The sequence below is a fragment of the Octopus sinensis genome, linkage group LG6 (genome assembly GCF_006345805.1).
Source record: "Octopus sinensis linkage group LG6, ASM634580v1, whole genome shotgun sequence".
Lineage (NCBI taxonomy): Eukaryota > Metazoa > Mollusca > Cephalopoda > Octopoda > Octopodidae > Octopus > Octopus sinensis.
In genome coordinates this window covers 57,878,460-57,900,959 of record NC_043002.1, presented here as the reverse complement: position 1 = coordinate 57,900,959, position 22,500 = coordinate 57,878,460, and the positions used below count along the sequence as shown (strand labels likewise).

The 22,500-nt window shown below is 35.2% G+C and overlaps 1 protein-coding gene across 1 annotated transcript in view; it reads right to left on the bottom strand.

Annotated features, from left to right (window-relative positions):
- Positions 1–22,500, bottom strand: part of LOC115213366 (GATA zinc finger domain-containing protein 14) — a 112,055-nt gene that overhangs the window by 88,267 nt on the left and 1,288 nt on the right. The gene's annotated exons all lie outside the window — the stretch shown is intronic.

The following is a 22,500-nucleotide window of genomic DNA, read 5'->3' as shown; positions in this document are numbered from 1 at the left end:
ATGAGAGACGATGCAATGCCGGTGACATGATGTAACGCGACAAACTCCTCAAGAACTGTTCTGTACCATGGATCATTTAGCCGTTGGCATTTGTCCTTTAGCGGGATGCTTGACACCCTCCACCTTCCTTTCGCGCTAATTATGGCGAAGGACAACTATTTAAGTCACAGACATACAAATATATAAGTCGACAAAAGACTTCGAAATATAAAATTCTCCTGTTGTTTCTTTTGACTATTCTGCATTACAAAAACGCAACAACAAAGCTGAGTAATAATGGTTTCAATTTTTGGCACAAGGCCAGCAATTTCAGGAGAGGCTTAAATCAATTACGTCGGCCCATGGCTCAACTGGTACTCTATCGACCCTGAAAGGATGAAAAGCAAAGTCGACCTCGACAGCATTTGAACTTAGAACGTAATGACAGGCGAAATGCCGCTAAGCTAAGCATTTTCCCCAGTGTGCCAACGATTCTACCAGCTCGTCGTCTTAAAGCCGAAAAATAATAACTAAAATTTCTCTAATTAAATAAAGTTATCTCCCCAAATTCCAGAAGATTTCCCTTTCTAGAACCTAAAGATCAACAAAAGCTGCACACAGTTAATCAGGTGTTGAAATATAAACTATCCCTAGAACAGAATTTGTTCTTTCACATGGATAGCTTTTCTGACTGTCAGCATTGAAAGCAACCCTAAAAACCAACGGTCAGCTGTTATAACACAGTGATAGAAACAAACCGTTTCGGTAAATCAATCTAGGTATACTCAACTATTGAGTACTCATGTAATGTATTTTGGCAGTGGATGCAACGCAGCGCCAATTGCGAGACACTAACTGCCTTCACATCGGATGGGTTGTCTGATATTTTACCAACTCAACACAATACATGAATTGATGAACAATTATATCTATAATACAGTTCTATATTTAAGAGATGAGGAATTGTGTACATTGTTTACATTTCACGGATATTTGTCCTTAACTTGTTTGTTGTTAACACAACGTTTCGGTTGATATACCCTTCAGCCTTCATTAGGTGTCTTGGGGAAATTTCGAATCTGGCTTCTCATTCCTAAGGTAATTTTCGATGTTGTTGTTGTTGTGTTGTTGTTGTTTGTTGTTGTTGTTATTATTATTATTATTATTATTATTATTATTATTATTATTATTATTCAGGTCACTGCCTAGAATCGAACTAGGAATCTTGGGGTTAGTAGTCCGTGCTGTTAACCACTACGACACGTAAATTTATGCTGCCGTTTTTAATGTGTTCCCAACACATCGTAAATGACCCAAAATATATACTTAATATCAATATCGTTTTATTCCACTGCGATCGACTCGAGAATCATAGTATGAACCCAATTGACAGATCGAAGCCCATTTCAGTATTTCCGGTAAAAGATGATCTTAAAAAAGGCCGTCACCATAAAAAATTTGTTGAATGAGATTTGGGGCCGCTATACTGAGCCTTTCTAGAAGCTTCCGAGTTTTGAATCGGAATGTACCTGTCGCTTTTATTTAATAGTGGAAGATATGCAACAATAATCAGAAACTAATATATTTCCTCAAAACAATATGACATGGCACGAGCCAGCTCGTTAGAATATCAAAATGATGACCAGACAGTTATCTGACTTTTGTTTTCAATGGCCCAAAGTGTCATGAGCCCTCAATGGCCCATTCAAAGACATGAGATTCCAGTGGTTGATTTCATTTGAGTCTGGTTTCGGCCGAGATCAAATTCACGTGGGCACAATAGCTAAAGTCAAGCGGCGATGTGTCAAACATTCGTTTACAGTAGACCGGTGCTAGGGTAAAGAGTCACCTGCATCAAAATAATTCCAGGAACTAAATTACTCTGACCCGATATTACGTGTATCTTTCACATTTTAAGTCACTGGACCACACTACATATATTTTTAAAGTCAGGTACTTATTCTATCGGTCTCTTTTGGGGAATCGCAAAGTTATGAGGGACGTAAGCAATCAAACTGGTTGTCAAGTGGTGCATGTACAACCTCAGACACATACATACACACACACATGGGACGGGATTCCACAGAATTTCTGTCTTTCAATTCACCTACAAGACATTGGTCGTCCCGGGGCTAGAGTAGCAGACACTTGTCTAAGGTATTACACAGTGTGACAGAAGCTGAAGCCATGTGGTTCGAAAGCGGACGACTAACCACACGTCTATGTCTGTACCTATACGAACGTACATCAAAATGCAGAAATAGGAGCAAGTGTTGAATCATAACATGGGAGCTGGAGGGAATCACTGACAAGGTTTTCAGCTATACTTAAAACGCTTGAGCAGCCCTGCCTTATATAATAGTGCTTTATGAGTAGTTATGTTCCATGTGTGTGGCAGATGGGAGGCGAAAACCAATGAGAGAATGGTAAGCATCAAACAAACTCATTCTGCAATCTGTTCTCGACACCATTTGTAGATATTCCATTATTTATTCCATTAATAACCCTGGGAAAAGCATGAATGTCACAGCTTGTATTACCACCTATGTAATTGTCATTAAATTAATGGTAATGCACCGACCGACGCCGAATATTAAAGGTTAAACGATTCATTCTATTTATCGCATGGTGCCTGGCTAAATAATTATTAATAGTGTATCGGTGATAGTGAATTATCTTTAAAAACAAAATCAATATTCATATTTTCAAAGGAGAATATTTATAAATTTATATATTTATATAAATAGTAAATGGGAACGTTTATCAATAGTAAAGACAATATAAAACAGATAAAAACATGTGAAATTGGTAGAAAATGTAGAGACATCACAGCGTCATTATCGTTCGGATTCAAAAAATATTAGAAGAAAAATCATAAAATTATAAATTTTGCAATGTATTTCTAATTTTCTTACCATAAACGTTCTCATGTGAGTGAATAATGTTTGTCATAAACAGGGAAAACCTGAACTAATAGATATCTTTTCATGGTGTATAATCTTTTCTACTCCAGACACAAGGCCCGAAATTTGGGGAGAGGTGGCCAGTGGATTAGATCGATCCCAGTACACAACTGGTACTTAATTTATCGACACCGAAAGGGATGAAAGGCAAAGTCGACCTCAGCGGAATTTGAACTCAGGACGTAACGGCAGACGAAATACAAATAAGCATTTCGCCCGGCATGCTAACGTTTCTGCCAGCTCGCCGCCTTACATGGGATATAATGTGTTGCTCGTCATTCATTTAATGCACGCGTGCGCGTGCGCACGCACACACACACACACAGACAAAGAGACACACACGCAGGCACGTACGCATGCGCGCGCTCACACTCACACAAGCGCGCACGCACACACACACACACCACACAAACAGAAAGGAGGAGAGAGGGGATGAGAGACAGCAGGCTGAGAATTCAAAGTTACTGTGACCCCTTTCTTACAAATAATAAATGAACAATAAATAGTAAATATACTCTAGAAGAAGTATTGAGTAATTCTTCGGGTTAATCTTCATTTTCTTATTTTTTGTATTATAATTCGACACAAGTCGGTCACTTGGCAGAATCGTTACACCGTCAGAAAAAAATACTTAACGACATTTCTTCCCGCTTACTTTTTAAGTTCAAATTCCACCGAGATCGTCTGTGCCTTTCGTCATTTTGGGGTCAATAAAATGAGTACCAGTCGTGCGCTGGGGTGGTTGAAATCGACTTGCACCATCTAAAAATTACTAGCTTTCGACCAAAATTTAAAAACATTCCGACACAAAAGTATATATCATTTGTGTGTAAAGAGGTGGCCGTGTTTCGTTCGTTTAACGTATCTTTTCCCACGATTTTATTGGCTAGACGAGTATGTAAGCCGAGGTAATGTTTAAACAGCCGGTTGTCCTTCCTGACGCTAAGCATTACCTGTATTAGAGGTAAGGGGTAGCTTATTCCATACGGCTTCGAAGGCAGCACTTCCGTACAAGAAGCGATTGTAGATACAAACAAACGGATACACACACATACATGTTTATATATGCGTGTGTGTATACATACATGTATATATATATATATATATATATATATATATACATTGTATGCAATACTCTCAAAGCCACTCACCTGATGACGTGCGAGTACATAGCTATTGCTGGATCATGTTTATATAATATTTTATGTTATTGTATGATATGGAAAAGTCAGCAACAGTTGCCACCAATGCATAGAAACAATTGTTGTGATTTGTGATTAAAACCTGTTCATTCTATCTTCTTGGATTATAACTTCTTTATATAAATGTGTGTGTGTGTGTGTATGTGTGTGCACGACTTCCATCAGTTTCTGTATATTAAATCCATTCAAAAGGATTAGACCGGTCAGGTGCTGGACGGTGGGTTTGAACGCGAAAACCCTGTAGTTTGGAAGCACACCCCCTCATCACACACACATCCTTATGCCTCTGCCTATGTGTGTGTGTGTGTGTTGGTATAAGTGTGAGTATATGTGTGTTTGCGCGCGTGCGTGTGTGTGTATGTGTTTAATTCGTGTTTCTATATAATGAAGTAATGTCAATGAATTTCGTTTTATTTGGATTTAAATATATTTGGTGAAATATTCAATCACTATACACAGTGTTATCTGGCAGAACCATTTGAGTATCCGACTAAATAACTGGTGGTGTTTCCGCTTTTTACATCCTGAGAACAAATCCCGCTGGAATCAGCTTTACTTCTCCTCCTTTTGTTGTCGAAACAGTAAAAGTACCAGACAAGTTCTGGTAAAGAACAGACGAAAAGTCTCTTTTTGAGTAAAAACACAGAAAAACTGGTGACCTTATTCCAGAATTTGGAAATATTATTATTATTATTATTATATTATTATTATTATTATTATTATTATTATTATTATTACCTCATCATCATCATCATCATCATCATCATCATCATCATTATTATATTATTATTATTATTATTATTATTATTATTATTATTATTAATGAAATTTTCAACTATAAACCATCTTAGCTCTATAAATGTCAGATGATGATGTTAAAAATTCATGAGAGATTTATTTTCTAAAGATGGCGCTTGAACCTGCGTGATGCGATGCATATGTCTCCCATACTATTATACATTATCATCGCTATTCTATATTTTCTGTTTATATCCTTATGTATGTCACTTCCGTTTGCATCATTCATACTTAAAAAAAAAAAAAGCTGGGCTGTTTAGTATGAAATGAAAGCGATATAATTTATCGTAGCTGATATATATTCCAATGACATTTCACTAGAGTAACATATGAGAATGGTTGCATGTGTTACCTCACTATTATACATTATAATGTGTTGCATAGATTTCCATATTATTATTATACGCCATTATAGCAACGGTATATTGTGTTTATATCTTTAAGTATGTCATTTCCGTTTGCATTCGCACTTCAAAACCTAAATGTTTTCAGTAAAATGATATACGTTTATCTCAGATTATGCATTCCAATGGCATTTGCCGAAATGGCATACAAAAATATTTCTTTTTTTATATTATATGATTTGGGGAAAATTACCTCGTTGGCATATATAACATATAATGAGCGCAGAGAGAGGCCGATTTATTGAGCCAAATTACTCGTTAGTTATATTTTCGAGGGAGAGAGATTGGGGAGAACAATATATGTGCACGAATAATATTCAGAATTTGGATTGGCTGAGATAATTCCCAGGGTAACATCCGATTTATTATGTATTGAAGTCTTATCCATCGTATAGCTGGTATATTTGAGAGGATACGTTTGCTACCATGGGTAATATCAGGAGAAAATGACATATCTTTTCTTTTACTTGGTTCAGTCATTAGAATACGCCCATGCTGGGGCACAGCCTTGAAGAAATTTCAGTCGAACAACTCAACCCATGTCCATTTTTTTAAAGCTTGGTATATATTCTATGGATCTGTTTTTGGCGAACCAGTAATTTATGGGGGCGTAAATACACCAACACCGGTTGCCTAACGGTAATGGAGGACAAACACAAACACAAAGCCACATACACACACACGCGTGCATATATATGTATATGTATATGTATATGTATATGTGTATATATATATATATAAATGTATAAAATATTTTTATACACAGAGAAGGGATTTTTGACAGGACTCCTTACAAGCTAGAAAGGCGTCCTGTCAAAGGTCCCCTCACTGTGTAATATATATATATATATATACGCGACGGGCTTTTTTCAGTTTCTGTCTACGGGATCCACTCAGAAGTCTCTGGTCGGCCTGAGGCTATAAAAGAAAGAGATTTGTCCATAGTGCCACACTGTGGGACTGAACACAGAAGCATGTGGTTGGGAAGCAAACTTCTTACCGCATAGCCACGCCTATGTATGAAATTAGAAATTTCAGAAAGGAGGAGCAAGTCGATTGCATTCACTCCAGGACTTGACAAGTAATTTACTTTATTGACCCCGAGTGGATGAAAGGCAAAGTTGACATCGGCAGAATTTGAACGTAGAACGTAACGAATCGGAAGAAATACTACTAAGCATTTTGTTCGACACGATAACGATAGTTTCTGATTTAGGCACACAAAGCCAGAAGATCGACTTCAGTAGTCGACTACTATTTTTATTGAGCCCGAGAGGGTGAATGGCAAAGTTGATCTCGGCAAGGTTAGGACTGAAAATGTGAAACGATCTTTCGAAGTATTACAGGGAACTTTGTCTAATATACAAACGATTCGGCCAAAGCAGACAATAGATTTTGGTTCGATAACAAGTGAAAGAATTCTCTTGAAGAAAATGTCTTTCGAGTCAATTAAAGCAACACGATATATAACTACAAATACATTTAGCTATAGACAATAGATTGTTAAGTTCATATACATTGACTGTAAGCCCACGTTTGTTTACTTGCATGATATACAGGCTCCATTAACGATCAATGACGAAAAAGAAGGAGAAAGAAAAAGAAAAACACACATTCCATAAATGTCTTCTAAACTAATTATTTCCATTTCTAAGAAATGTTTCGCTTCATAAAATGTTTAATTTAGTTGAATTTATTTGCCTCGGGTTATGTCATGCCGGGGATTTCAAATAAGAATGAAATGGCACTATAAGTAATTACCGATGACTAGAAATTTCAAGTTCTTTCTTCGATTTCAAATTCAAAGTTCTAATCCCGCCACGATTGATCTAGAAGTGGTTACCTCCCTTACAATAATTAGCCGCCAGAGCATACCAAGTGTTTGTCTTAAAGTGATTATATGAAAAGCGTGTACATGCAATCGATGTCGGTGTAGCCAGGTGCTGATAATCAATAGTTTTAGTTCGTTCACTGAGGAATTTCAGTTCGTTCATTGAAGAATTTAACGATAGTTGTGCGAGGTCTTCCCGCATACATATGTGTGTGTGTGTCTGTTTGTACCCTCCCACCATCGCTTGACAACCGATGCTGGTGTGTTTATGTCCCTGTAACTTAGCAGTTCGGCAAAAGAAACCGATAGGATAAGTACTAGGCTTACGAATAATAAGTTCTGAGGTGCTCCAGCATGGCCGCAGTCAACTGACTGAAACAAATAATAGAATAAAAGAATATATACACCTTCGATGTGTTCTCTCAAGCTGCCATAAGTAATCGGCAGCTTTCCCTCCGGACCCTACCATTTTAATTGATGGGGGGAAATCCGGAGAAGGTATTATAGTTATAGATGCAGCCCCAAATTGTAATAAAGAGAATAGAACAACGTAGAGTAGAGACCACAGTTAGTTAGGGTCTTAGCGATTGAAGAATATAGCAAGGTTCTTTGAATTACAATGATAGCCATCTCATATAGAGAAGTAATCACAGCATACAAGAATAGCATCGAGAAGTGACTACAATGGATAGGAACAACGCATTGAGGTAATCGCAGCATAGTAGGTTCAATTTTCTGCAGGAAGAAAGATAGTAGAGAATGGTGGATTACAGAACGTTTTAGAAATGATCTCGTTACTCAGTAAATGTTCCATAAATAGACATCAACTCCTTTCGTTATGTCAAATTTTTATACTGAGAAATCTTGAGAAGGTTCCTTCTGCATCTTACATACCCATAAAGAATCAATCTCATATATATAATAAAATGGGAAGGTAAATTTCGATTAAGATGTTCCTGCAATTAGGAGAACTCCCTTTCGGAAATTATAGAATATAACGATAAGAAATTTTTGTGTAGGGTAAAAACCAATATATTTTTGGAGTGAATCTAGATTGTGTTAACAACGTTATCTCACTTCCTTGTTGACATTAGACTTTAAACGCACCCAGAGGGAAATTTTGCTCTCTGGTTGCACGGATAGTATCAGATAACTAGGTAACGGAAAATTTTCCTCTCACTGGGTTGGGTATAGGAAAATCTATCTATCTATCTATCTATCTATCTATCTATCTATCTATCTATCTATCTATCTATCTATCTATCTATCTATCTATCTATCGAAAACCACCACTCTCCTTTTTTACCCCCAAAAGAAAAGCTCTACCTTGTAATTTGTTCTATCGGTGTGCAGCCCTGTGTGGCTAATAAAGAAACATATCTATCTATCTTTCTATCTGTCTATCTATCCATCTATCTATCTATCTATCTATCTATCTATCTATCTATCTATCTATCTATCTATCTATCTATCTATCTATCTATATATATATATATATATATATATATATATATATATTATATATATATATATATATATATCTGTCTGTCTATCTATCTATCTATCTATCTATCTATCTATCTATCTATCTATCTATCTATCTATCTATCTATCTATCTATCACATATATACTTTTATAAGTTTATTATAACGAGTAATAACGTATTCCATAAAAGGAAACTGATATCGAGATGATAAAATATTCATAAAAGGTGAATAAATTGAAAAAACCCCATATATACACAGAAAAATTGGGAACGAGAAGAGGAAGAAAAAAAGTGGAGTAAAAGATGATGATGATGATGATAATGATGACGATGATGATGATTGTGATGATGATGATTGTGATGATGATGATGATGATGACAACGATGACGATGATGGTGATGATGATGATGATGATAATGATGATGATGGTGATGTTGTTTTTGATGATGATAATGATGATGATGTTGATGATGATGATTGTGATGGTCATGATAATGATAAACGTTGCGTCAAAGGGCGAGATACTCCAGCAATACGTGGCTAGTGAGGTGAAGAAAGAAATCAGATAAAGTTGGAAAGATCAAGGACACAATGCAAGCGCGCGTTGGCGCATGCGTACTGTCTGCTTTGTCTATTAACACAAACAATTATGTACATACGAATATCTTTATATATATGTATGCGTTCGTGTGCGTATTTTTAAATACATATACTAATTTATATGCTATGTGTATTTTCCTGTTGCTACAATGGCGTAGCAGAGTATATAAACTCTCATGTCGCTCGTTTATATACTCCTCTACGCCATCGTAGCTACCGGAAAATACTCACAGCATATACATTAGCATATGTAATTAATAATATTTATTACATTCGAGCTGCTTTTAGTTCATACGTATACATACATGCATACATACACACACATATAGTGAGAATTTACAAAAGAAACAAAAGACGAAGACGGGTGTGTAAACAACAAACGGATGTATTAGTTTAACGCTCGGGAAGTGAGAAAGTCTTTTACGTTTCGAGCTTACGCTCTTCGACAGAAAGGAACACAGAAATAAACAGGGAGAGAAAATAGAAAAAGGTTTAGTGGCTAAAGATCTATCAAAAATACATCGATATATATTATATATAAACAAATATATATATATATATATATATATATATATATATATATATATATATATACGCACACATACAATGCAGCATGGTAGGTGTTTATAAGCCATTTAAAAACATGCAAACACCGTTAGATTCACTTCAACATTTAAATTTAATTTGCCAAAATATTTTCGTCGCTTTGAGACTGTGACCTGTTCACTGATAAAATTCCGCGCTGCATCATACGTAGTTATATACATGCACACACGCCTGTTATATGTATATACTCTCTCTCTCATATACTCTTTTACTTGTTTCAGCCATTTGACTGTGGCCATGCTGGAGCACCGCCTTTAGTCGAGCAAATCGACCCCAGGACTTATTCTTTGTAAGCCTAGTATTTATTCTATCGGACTCTTTTGCCGAACCGCTAAGTTACGGGGACATAAACACACCAGCATCGGTTGTCAAGCGATGTTGGAGGGACAAACACAGACACACAAACATATACATACTCACACACACACATACACGCACACACACGCACACACACACACACACATATATATATATATGCATATATACGACGGGCTTCTCTCAGTTTCCGCCTACCAAATCCACTCACAAGGCTTTGGTGGGTCCGAGGCTATAGTAGAAGACACTTGTCCGAGGTGCCACTGAACCTGGAATCATGTGGTTCCTAAGCAAGCCATTTGCCACACAGCCACTCCTACGCCTATATGCATTCTTTTACCTGAAAATAATGAGTGATCATAAAAGGACTAGTGCGCATACATATAATGATATATAGCGTAGCTCAGCGGCGACGTACCTCACACATATAGAACGCAGTAAATATGTTGTTTTTGATTCAAAACCATGGCTAATTAATCCACTTAATGAAAAATACTATAAATCAGTGAGAAAATCTTAACATTTGTTATATCATTGAAAAGGCAACCAAACTTCTATAATGGATATGTATTCATCACAGTTCTTAGCTGTAGGATCATCTCGATAATAACTGTTGATTTTCCCCCTTGTTTCTCAGCTTCTATTCATTAGCGATCCCGACTTTGTCAGAGGAAATAATTGCTTTGGCGACATAGACAAAAACATTATTATGCGAACATGAAGTATTCCGAAGCTTATTAGAAATTCTGTCTGGGTAAAAATAAAAGATGCATAGAATGGGGTCTTTTGATAGCGCAGGTATATGTAACATTGAGGACTTAAATATACGAAATGTAGCATGATATTCACTATAAGATTATATACTTATCTAGAAATGACAGGATTCTCTCTTTCTCTCCCCCTCTCTATCTCTTTCTCTTTCTCTTTCTATACTTGATACCTTTAAGAAAGACATCATCAATATATTTATGACTTCTAGGCTAAATGTAACCACACCACCGATATTAATACCATAACCTTATATCAGCAAGAACTCTTGCATCAAGTTTTACATATTGGCCACGATGAAAAGAAAAACACCAAATTCTATTCAAATCTTAAAAAGAGACAACACTAATTTTTAGATTGCTAGGACGATTCTACAGCGAAGCACATCCTATATAAATCTCTTCTACTCTAGGCAAAAGGCCCAAAATTTGTGGGGAACGGGGTGGGATGGCAGTCGATTAAATCGACCCAGTACACAACTGGTACTTCATTTATTGATCCCGAAAGGATGAAAGGCAGAATCGACCTCGGTGCAATTTGAACTCAGAACGTAAAAACACGAAATACCGCTAAGAATTTCGCCCGGCGTGCTAGCGTTTCTTCCAGTTCGCCACCTTGCACATCTATAAATGGCATAGAAAGATGCAAATTATGCATAGCAGAAAAAAGACTTATATTGAAAATACCAAAAGTTTATATCACCACCAGAGTAAATTGATCTTCATTAAATCGACACTCAGTTTCCTTGTTATGTATGCCATCTAAATCTATTCTAGAAATAAATTATGAAAATATATATGGATAAAGTTATCAATCATCTCTTTATTTGTACCCTTTTTAGGTTCCATGTTCTGCAGCCAAAACAGGCTGCAGAACATGCAGCTTGTTTTGATGCCGGTACGTTTTTGACGCTGGAGGCAAAAACAGACCTGCACATGCTGAAATATATACATGTAGAGAGAAAAAGTGACATAGGTAGGTAGATAGATAGATAGAATGATAGATAGATAGATAGATAGATAGATAGATAGATAGATAGATAGATAGATAGATAGATAGATAGATAGATAGATAGATAGATAGATAGGTAGGCAGATAGAGAGAGAGAGAGGGGGGTGAGAGAGCGAGAGAAAGAGCGACTTTGAGTTTTATTAACTAAACACGTGTGACATATTTTCACTGTCATCATACACAAAGTACACATGCACACACACAAATAAAGAGAAAGAGAGAGAGAGAGGGTGTGTGTGAGGAAACGTGTACAACGTTAAAACGTCTGATGTCAAACAAGTCAGTGTCGAATCAGTAACTCCAAATAAGCGGCACCAAAAGGTCTGCGTTACAATGTGTCATATATCTAAATAGCAGCTCTTTCAAACTTACACATTTCTAAGCGTCATAACAGATATAAAGTAAACGGATCATATACAGCTATGTCCATTCTAAGTAGGCTTCGTTCCTTCTTATAACTTCTGCATAAAAGAATATATCACACATATTAGAGCACTTACCATGTTTGAAGTGCTAGCATCGTGCCGTCTGATGATTGCTCGTATAAATGCATGCGCATGAAACTCTGAGCAATAATGTTTTAACCAACACAAAGACTGTATCTTTATACATCTTTCACTCTACCTCTCTACTGTGTTCGTAGTTTTGAATTTGGGCAAATTCTATTTTATTATATATGTATGCATATCTACTTACCTACATACGCGCGCGCACACGCACGCACGTACAAACTCATACACACGTCAGGTTTCAGTCACAGATCATTTGCCGGACCTGGACTATAATAGAAGACACTTGCCCAAGTGCTCAATGTTCCGCGTTATGGGATTGAAACCGAAAAGACGTGGGTTTAAAGCGAGGTTCTTTACCTCCGCCACCAACCATGCCTGTATTTATGTATGCATATGTCTGGATTATCGGTGACATCTTAACTATATTTTTACTAGTAAAACCCAAACTGGAAAGTCCCTCTCTATTCAAGTTGCACTAAAACATGAGTTAGACTCTGTACTCCAATGTAACGAAACTCATTTACTCTACACTGCTCCTGCTTATACTTCTCCTTACTTGTTCCTTGCTGTGCGTCTTTATATAATCTTTTCAGTCTTTTATGGTAGGAAGGCGTGATTTAGTGTAGGCTTTGACCACTATTTCTAGAGTTTTGTGTGCCTACATAGAGGTATCTTCGCTTCCTCGTTGGAGACTTAATTGTTGATCACTTTAGATACGTCAGTTGTTGGCCAACTCTATACATTTAAAAAAATTTCAACAAAGGAGCAGAAGTGGCTGTGTGGTAAGTAGCTTGTTACTAACAACATGGTTCTGAGTTCAGTCCCACTGCGTGGCACCATAGGCAAGTGTCTTCTACTATAGTCTCGGGCCGACCAAAGCCTTGTGAGTGGATTTGGTAGACGAAAACTGAAAGCAACCCGTTTCTCTCTCTCTCTCTCTCTCTCTCCCTCTCTCTCTCTCTCTCTCTCTCTCTATATATATATATATATATATATATATATATAGAGAGAGAGAGAGAGAGAGATAGATAGATAGATAGATAGATAGATAGATAGATAGATAGATAGATAGATAGATAGATAGATAGATAGATAGACATGTGTGTATAAATATGTGTGTGTGTATGTATATGTATGTGTAAGTGCAGAATACAAACCAAATTCACATTGTAAACTTGAAAAAAGTCATAACTGTGCCCCTTACATATTGTATTTGTAATGTGCAAGGTAGCTGGTTGAATTCTTCCTCTGAAATACTAGTTTATCCAGATTGTCCTTTAGGCATTTACTCACAAAACCACAAATGCGAATTTGTATAATCTGGAGGTTTCGAAGCAGCTGTTCGTGGTTAATCTCTTTCTCCTTGATTTTCGAAGACATTCATATAAGCAGGACAGCTGCATGTATGTATGTATGTATGTATGTATGTATGTATGTATGTATGTATGTATGTATGTATGTATGGATGGATGGATGGATGGATGGATGTATGTATGTATGTATGTATGTACGTACGTACGTATGTATGTATGTGTGTACGTATGTACGTATGTATGTATGTATGTATGTGTGTATGTATGCATGTATGTATGTATGCATAAAAGCTGCACCTTTATATTGCAATCTTTTGGTTTCAAACTTTTGAAGGAGGCCGTAAATTTTTATAGGTACAGGAGACCTATTTTATCGGCCGTAGTAACTGAGTAAAGCTATGAGCTAACAGAATCTTTAGCACGTCGAACAAAATGCTTAGCAGCATTTCTTCCGGCTGTACATCAGTCATGGCAGAAATCGGAGAAAGATTTTAAAATTTCCAGTTTTATGTAATCATGTATAACACCATTTCATTCTTATTTAAAATCCTCAGCATGGCATAACTCGAGGCAAATAAATTAAAATAAATTGAATCTTCGTATTCAACATGCTTCCCCACCATCACCACCACCACCACCACCACCACTTCAGCATTGCTGGCCTTGAACTCAGCAGTGGACTGGTGTCTCGGTTGTGGGGATGTTGTAGTTTCAGCCACTTATACGCCATAGAAACCGAGTAACCAGCCTCGTCGTTCCGGTGGTTCAAGAAAAAAAAATTTAAGTGACTGGTATTTACACACACACACACACACACACACACACACACACACATGCATGCATGCAGACACACACACACACCACACAACACAACACACACACACGCACATATATATACATATATATATATATATATATATATATATATATATATATATATATATACATATATATATATATATATATATATATAGATATATATATATATATAAATTCATTTATTTGTAAATGAGTTTCATTAGAGTGAACAGCAAATAGAAACGAAGGGGCAGTTCTGAACTGACAACCTCCTTTGTAACTAGTGATTATATCGCCTCACCTCCTTTATATCGCCATGTATTAATGTGATGTGTGGGTATATATTTAGTATAAAGAGAAAGGCGGATGGCAAGCTAACGTCAAGGAAAATAAACGTAAAAAAACTGAGAGAGAGAGAGAGAATAGAGCGAGGGTGAAAGAGAGATTAAATGAAAAAACAGGATTACATAAGTTTGAACCATTTGACATATGTACGTGTTTATAATTTCATTCCCTTCATTGAACACAATGTTGTAATACAATGCTTACTTTATATAGCTTATTATATGAATTGATGTTTTTGCTAATAGTTTTGACTTCAACGGATCGAATCTCACGTCTTCCTTGAGTAGTTATTTTTTTCCTTTTGCTTTTTATTCGTCTTAGAGATTCAGTTGGACACAACATTTAGAGTAACCGAAACACTCGTTCGTCTTTTTTATTTATATATATTAATATAGTTGTGTTGTTATATGGTGGTGGATCTTCGTCGTTGAACGATGAGGATTCAGCTATTCGATCAATTGAAAGTTTCCGTCTTTACAGTTTTATTCAAAAATTATGAGTTGACTCAAAACTGTAAAAAATAGCATTTGTCTAAGATGCCAAGCAGCTGTATTGAAACGGGCCCTCGTGATCGCCAAGCTAACCTCCATAACCATTCGGCCACATTGCGCCTGCTAACTATTTAGTGGACATGACTATTGACCCTTATAAATGATTTGGACCTGAATAAAAAACATTGCGATGACAAAATTCGAACCACGAAACTCTTGACTGCTTTGTCATGTATATTACCGGTCGGGTCATTCACGATGGTGTGTATATGCATGCTTGTATCTGCATATACATGTACATACAGCTGTGCGTATACGAATATGCACGTATATATATATATACATGCACACATTTGCAACGATGTATAGAAACATATTTCAGCAAGCTAACCTAACAATCCGGTTTCGTTTCCTGGTCTTATTTCAGTCATTCTATGAAATCATTGCTCTCAAGATATAAAAAAGTGTGAGAGCGTCGACATTCACCATTGCAGAGGCAAATACATATGGATGATAATGGATATCTGTGAGATACCTGTTAATGGATATCTGTGAGAAACACGATTCACACCCAACAAAAATCACAAAAGAATTGTCTCTGGTATCCAGGATAAATTTTGCTCTCGTATGAATAGTGTGTAAGAAGCTTGCTTCCTAGTCACTTGGGTCTGGGTTCAGTCCTCCAGTATGGCACATTGGGCAAGTGGCCTCCACTCTAACCTCAGGCAACCTAAGCCTTGTGAGTGGATTTGGTAGACGAATACTGAAGGAAACCTTTCGTATATATGTGTGTGTGTGTGTGTGTGTGTGTGTGTGGTGTGTGTGTGTGTGTGTGTGTGTGGTGTGTGTGCAGATTTGTATGTCTTGTTTTATGTATGTATTCGCATACATATAGTTGCATATCTAGACATGCTCATATACAGGATGGCCCAAAAGTAGGTTTACAGTTATTCCATTATCTCGTTCACATTCATATATTAGCAGTTTAGATCTTAATTACAAAAAAAACAATGAAGCCACTATTCTATGCTTAAGTAATTGTAAGTTCGAAATTTAAAGGTAATAAAATATTTTGAAGGAAATTTAAAGTGCCTACAGGATAACTGCAAACCTACTTTTGGGCCACCCAGGATATTTAAATGATAGACTTCTGGAAAGTTTTACAGATTTTTATAGTTCTAGTGATGGACTGAATCTGTAGTCTTCGAATTAGCTTTCACCTTTCTTCTTTTGAGAAGCCTAATTCTTCAAGATTGGTATTTTATGCATGCATGTATGTATGTATGTATGTATGTATGTATTTATGTATGTATGTATGTATTTGTTTATATGCAGGAATGTATGATTCCGTTTGTTGCTTCTGTATATGGATGCACATACGTATATATATGTTTTGTGTGTGTATGTGTGCATGTATGTATGGAAGGTTGTGTGTAAATAAGTATGTAGTTACGTATGGATACATGTGTCTTGAATTTGTATATGTATATTTATATTTTTCTAACAGAGAAAATGAATATATATACAATTACACATGCATGCATGTATACAAGCATGTATATGTATATATGCATATGTATATATATGTATGTGTCTATATATATATGTATATAATACATGTGTATACATGTTTATATATCGTTGTATGTGCGTGTGTGTTACTTTTATAATTCTTTGACATCAGCCTCAAAGGCTGTCTCTGATTTCTAACACCTGTACATACGAATGCATATATGAATGCATATGTGAGCATATGTTCGTATGCGTGTATGTATGCTTGTCTGCGTACGTGTATACATATATTAATATATGTATATATATATAAATGTTTTTATCTTCATTTCACTTAATTTATCAAGCTTCTGTATTCCTAGCACATATTTCGCCTTAATGTACTGATATATGAAAAATATATGGCTTGTGTTAGTAATACCAGCGATTATAATTATTTTTATTTTATCGCAATTTGATTTGTTTATATATATATATATTATATATATATATATATATATATATATATATATATATATATATATATATATATATATATACATACATACATACAAAATACATGCATATTTATATATACGTACATATACATACACACACACTCTCATACATATATATATGTATATATACAATATATATGCATATTTGTGTGTGTGTATTTTTGCATGTATATATGGCGTACAATTTGGCTTGAAAATTGCAGCACCATATTGTATATTATAAAAATAAGGTAAACCAAAAATAGTCATGCCATCTTATGTCTATTTTCGGCTAAATTCACACAACGACTATGCTTTCCAAAAACAATGAAATAATGCCTTCATACATACATACATACATACATACATACATACATACATACATACATACATTCACATTACTGAAAACAACGTAGAGCGCTTACATACACAGCACAGAACCTTTCTCGCAAAAGGTTTGTGTTACTCTCTCCTTTTATATAATTAATCATTTTTAATTCAAAACCTTTGTTTCAATGTGACGACGGCATCATGAATTTTTCCTAAGATCCTTTTTATATACTTTGCCTTTCATCCTTTCGGAATCGATAAAATAGGTACCAGTTGAATAATGGTGTCGATGTAATCAAAGACCCCCACATCCCACCAAAATTTCCGGCTTTGTGCGTTTAGTAGAAAAGCTCATTGCAAGTTATGTGACTTGATGCAGGCACAAACTTGCCTATTCCGTCTCCATTTACACGGATATTCCAATAAGCATTCGGAGGAGTTGTGCTTGGCTTGAGTTGAAAATCTTGCAATGTACATTGATTCAAAGTAAAACGCGAGATTAATACACACACACGTATGTATGTATCTATCTGTGAATGTGTATATGTGTATAGGTATATTTTTATAGGTATATGTGTGTGAGCGTTTGTTTCTTGTGTTGAGACCACTTATATTTCTCGTTCGCAACACCTTATTTAAGCTTTTTTCCTTTCAGCATTCTGACAGCACTTATTTCTCTTCGTGTCATTACGATCTTTCACTGCCATTTCTAGAAGAATTCAAGACATTCATTTGCTTGGAATATGCCACATAAGATTCTAAAGACCAAATAATAAAAGAAAATGAAAACAAAAAACAGAAAAAATCTCCACGAATGAACCTGATTGTAAGTGTTTCAAATTATGTTAGGTAATTATGACATTACCAAAAAAAAAAAAAAAAATTTCAAATTTAATTTCGGTAGTTTTCTGCAAGCAAGGATAATCATTCTGAATCAAATTAGGTGTGGGGTATTATAGGTGGAATAAAAAAGGAAGCAGAGGTTGCTGCAAGGCAGCTTTCAGGGAATGATTCACTAAAAATGAAATAATAGCAGATGAAAACGTTTTAGTAAAAACTGACAAGCTTTAACCTTTGGCTGTCATATTTCTGTTGAAACATACCACCTTTATTTCATTTATTTTTGAAAATGATGAAGAATTTAGTAAATTAATTTAGTTTTCATTAATCTGGTGTTTGGAACATTAATTAACATGAAATTTTAATGGAAGGTTTTAACTCAGATCACTTTAACCCTTTTGTTACCATACTTTCGCTGAAGCATACCACCTTTATTCAAATCAATTTTGAAGATGATGAAAAATTTAGTAAATTAATTTGGTCTTTATTAATCTGGTGTTTGAAACATTAATTAACACGAAATTTTGATTAGTGATTTTCAATTTAGATCACTTTAACCTATTTGTTACAATATTGCTATTGAAATATCCCACCGTTGTATTAATTACTTTTGAAAATAACGAAGAATTTGGTAAACTAACTGTCATTATTAAGCTGGTGTTTGGAAGGGAGATTTTAATTTCTATCACTTTTGGTTCTATTATGAAAGAACCAAAGGCGGTTTCAGGCACGTTGGTATTAGAACGATTAAACTGTTATGAAAAAACGACAATTTCGTTGCTCACCCGCAAACGTGGAATTTATGACGGGTGTTAGGAATTTAGAAATCCTTGATGCAACACCTATAACAACAACAGCAATAGCGACATCAATATCGATGTCTATGAAACCGTTGTTAAGAGCTCACTCGATTTGCTAGGAACAGTAGATAATTCGCTTAATAATTTAGATCATACATCACAAACTGTCTTCTTACATTTACATATACATACATACACTTATATATGTATATATAATGTATATAATGCTATAATTATATGTATATGCATGTGTGTATGTATATGTATATATGTATGTGTATATATAATTATATATATAGATATATATATATATATATATATATATATATACATACATACATACACTTACATACATACAGTATATACATACATGGTACATATATATATATATATATATATATATATATATATATATATATATATAATATATAATATATATATATATACATATATACATACATACGTACATACCTACGTACATACATATATGTATAGACATGTATATGTATATGTGTATGTATGTATGTATGTATGTATGCATGTATGTATGTATGTATGTTTGTATGTTTGTATGTAATTATGTATATGGTGTGTGTGGTATAAGAGAGGTTACGCGAGTTAGAGGTTACAAATGTTTATGGAATAATGTCATGGTCACTTCTGGAACGTCTGCTCTATGGCTGCCCAACAACATCATCAAGAACGCTTGCATTGTCAGAAGCTATAATATTTATGGAAGAAGATATTGAGGAGATAGGCGGTTCACCTGACACCTATTATATTACTGGTATATATATATATAATATATATATATATATATATATATATATATATATTTAAAGAACCTGGGAAATCTGACCTCAGACGGTCGTGAGAAAAGGCCCATTACTGAAAAGTACTTGCTGTGGTCCCTTTTCTGCATGCCAACATATCACTTTAATGACAACATCAACAACGATTACGATACAAGAAGCACATTATGTCCACGTCTAATGACCGCTGGGTAGGGGTGAAGCAACGTTATATCCGAGTGTAGTTTGAACTTCAATCCTTGAGAGAACGAACTATATTATATTCGACAAAGAATTTAATCCCAAGTAATATCGCGTCTGTCTCTTGCATCATAGTAGTAAAAAGAAGAACGACGACGATGACGTCTATTGACCCCTGGGAGGGTGACATTCAACGTCATTTCCTAGTACGATTTGAACCCCAATCACAGAGAGAACGAATTATATTTAACAAAAAATTTAAACCGGTGCTCTACGGAGTTTGCTACACTATCATCTTAATAATAACGATAACACAACAATAATGTCCGAGGTCGAGGATAAAGTAACATCTATTGAATAACCCCGATGATATTACTGCTATTTACTTAATCGATTCTAGCATTCTGAAAGGCAGAGAACAAGCACCAACCTGTAGATTGCGAGAAGATTTTTCAACCGAGGACGCAAAACGACGTAAAATTAACTGCGCAACATTACGATTTTCTACTGAAATCAGGGTAAATAGTCACCCATGTCACATTTTCCAAGATATTACTGGTATCTACTTGATGAAGAGAGTTAGGATTAAGACTGACGTCGAATACCCATCATAACAACAAAGTCAATTATCAAGACAATTGAATAGAGAAGAAAATATAACAATGTATGATGATAATAATAATAATAATTACCATCATCATCGTTATCATCATCATCATTACTATTATTAAAGCAGGGAGCTGGCAGAATCGTTAGTGCGTCGGACAAAATGCTTAGCGGCATTTCTTCCGGCTTTACGTTCTGAGTTCAAATTTCGCCGACTTCGACTTAGCTTATCATCCTTTCGGATTCGATGAAATATGATGCCCGTTCAGCTCTGGGATTGATGCAATCAACTAACCCCTGTTCCCTAACATTTCAAGCTTTGTTCATAGAGTAGAAGGGAATATTGCTATTACTAAGGCAACGTGTTCGAGGAATTGTTTGTGCGTCGAACAAGAATGCTTAGCGACATTTCTTTCAGCTTTATATTTTAAGTTCAAATTCCACCGGTGTTGTCTATACATTTCATCCTTTCAGGATGGATAAATTAAGTGCCAGTCATGTATAGGGGTCACTGTAATCAATTAACTTTTCTTTGTGCTTAGAACTGAAAGAATTATTATTAAAGCGAGCAGGCAGTATTATGAGCATGTGGGACAAAATGCGTACAAGCATTCTGCGTTCAAATTCCGCCGAGGTTGACTTTATTTTTTATCTTTTTGGTGGGAGCGATAAAATAATTACAAGTTGAGCACAGAGGTCGTTGTAATCGACTACCACCCACCTCTCGTCACTGCTGGCTTTGTGCCAAAATTAGACGTTATATTATTATCATTATTATTATCATTACTATTATTATTATTATTGTTGTTGTTGTTGTTGTTGTTTTAATGTTTCATCGATGTTATCCGTGGATAAATCCGTCTCCTCCTGTCTAACATCCCAAATCAACTGTCATCTGTCGAACAGCACAAAACGTGCACCTGCTGAGCAGACATTCAGTCAGACAGCTAACCAAACTGACTGATGACAGATAATTGGTTAAAGAACAACATAATGTGTATTTTCTTCTGCCTTCTCTCTTTCTTCCTGTCTGACTGCCTGCCTGTCCGTCCGACCGTCTGTCTCTATGTGTCTCTCACACGTTTTCTCTTTATACACACACACACACACCACACACATATATATATATATATATATATAAATGTATATATATATATATACCAAGCATGCAACTAGCAAAGTGGTTTATGTGTGTATATACACACATACACACAGACACATATGCAAGTGTTTGTTCTCTGTATATATACGCAACTTGTTTACGTAAGTCTTTCCACTGTGTAGATATCTATCTTGCATATTTGCAAGTAGCTGCTCTGCGTATACATATATATATATATGAATGTACGTGTATATATACATACATACATACATACATATATCTATATATATATATATAATATATATATATATATATATATATATATATATATATATATATATATATATATATATACATACATATATATACATATATATATATATATATATATATATATATATGCATGTATGCATGTATG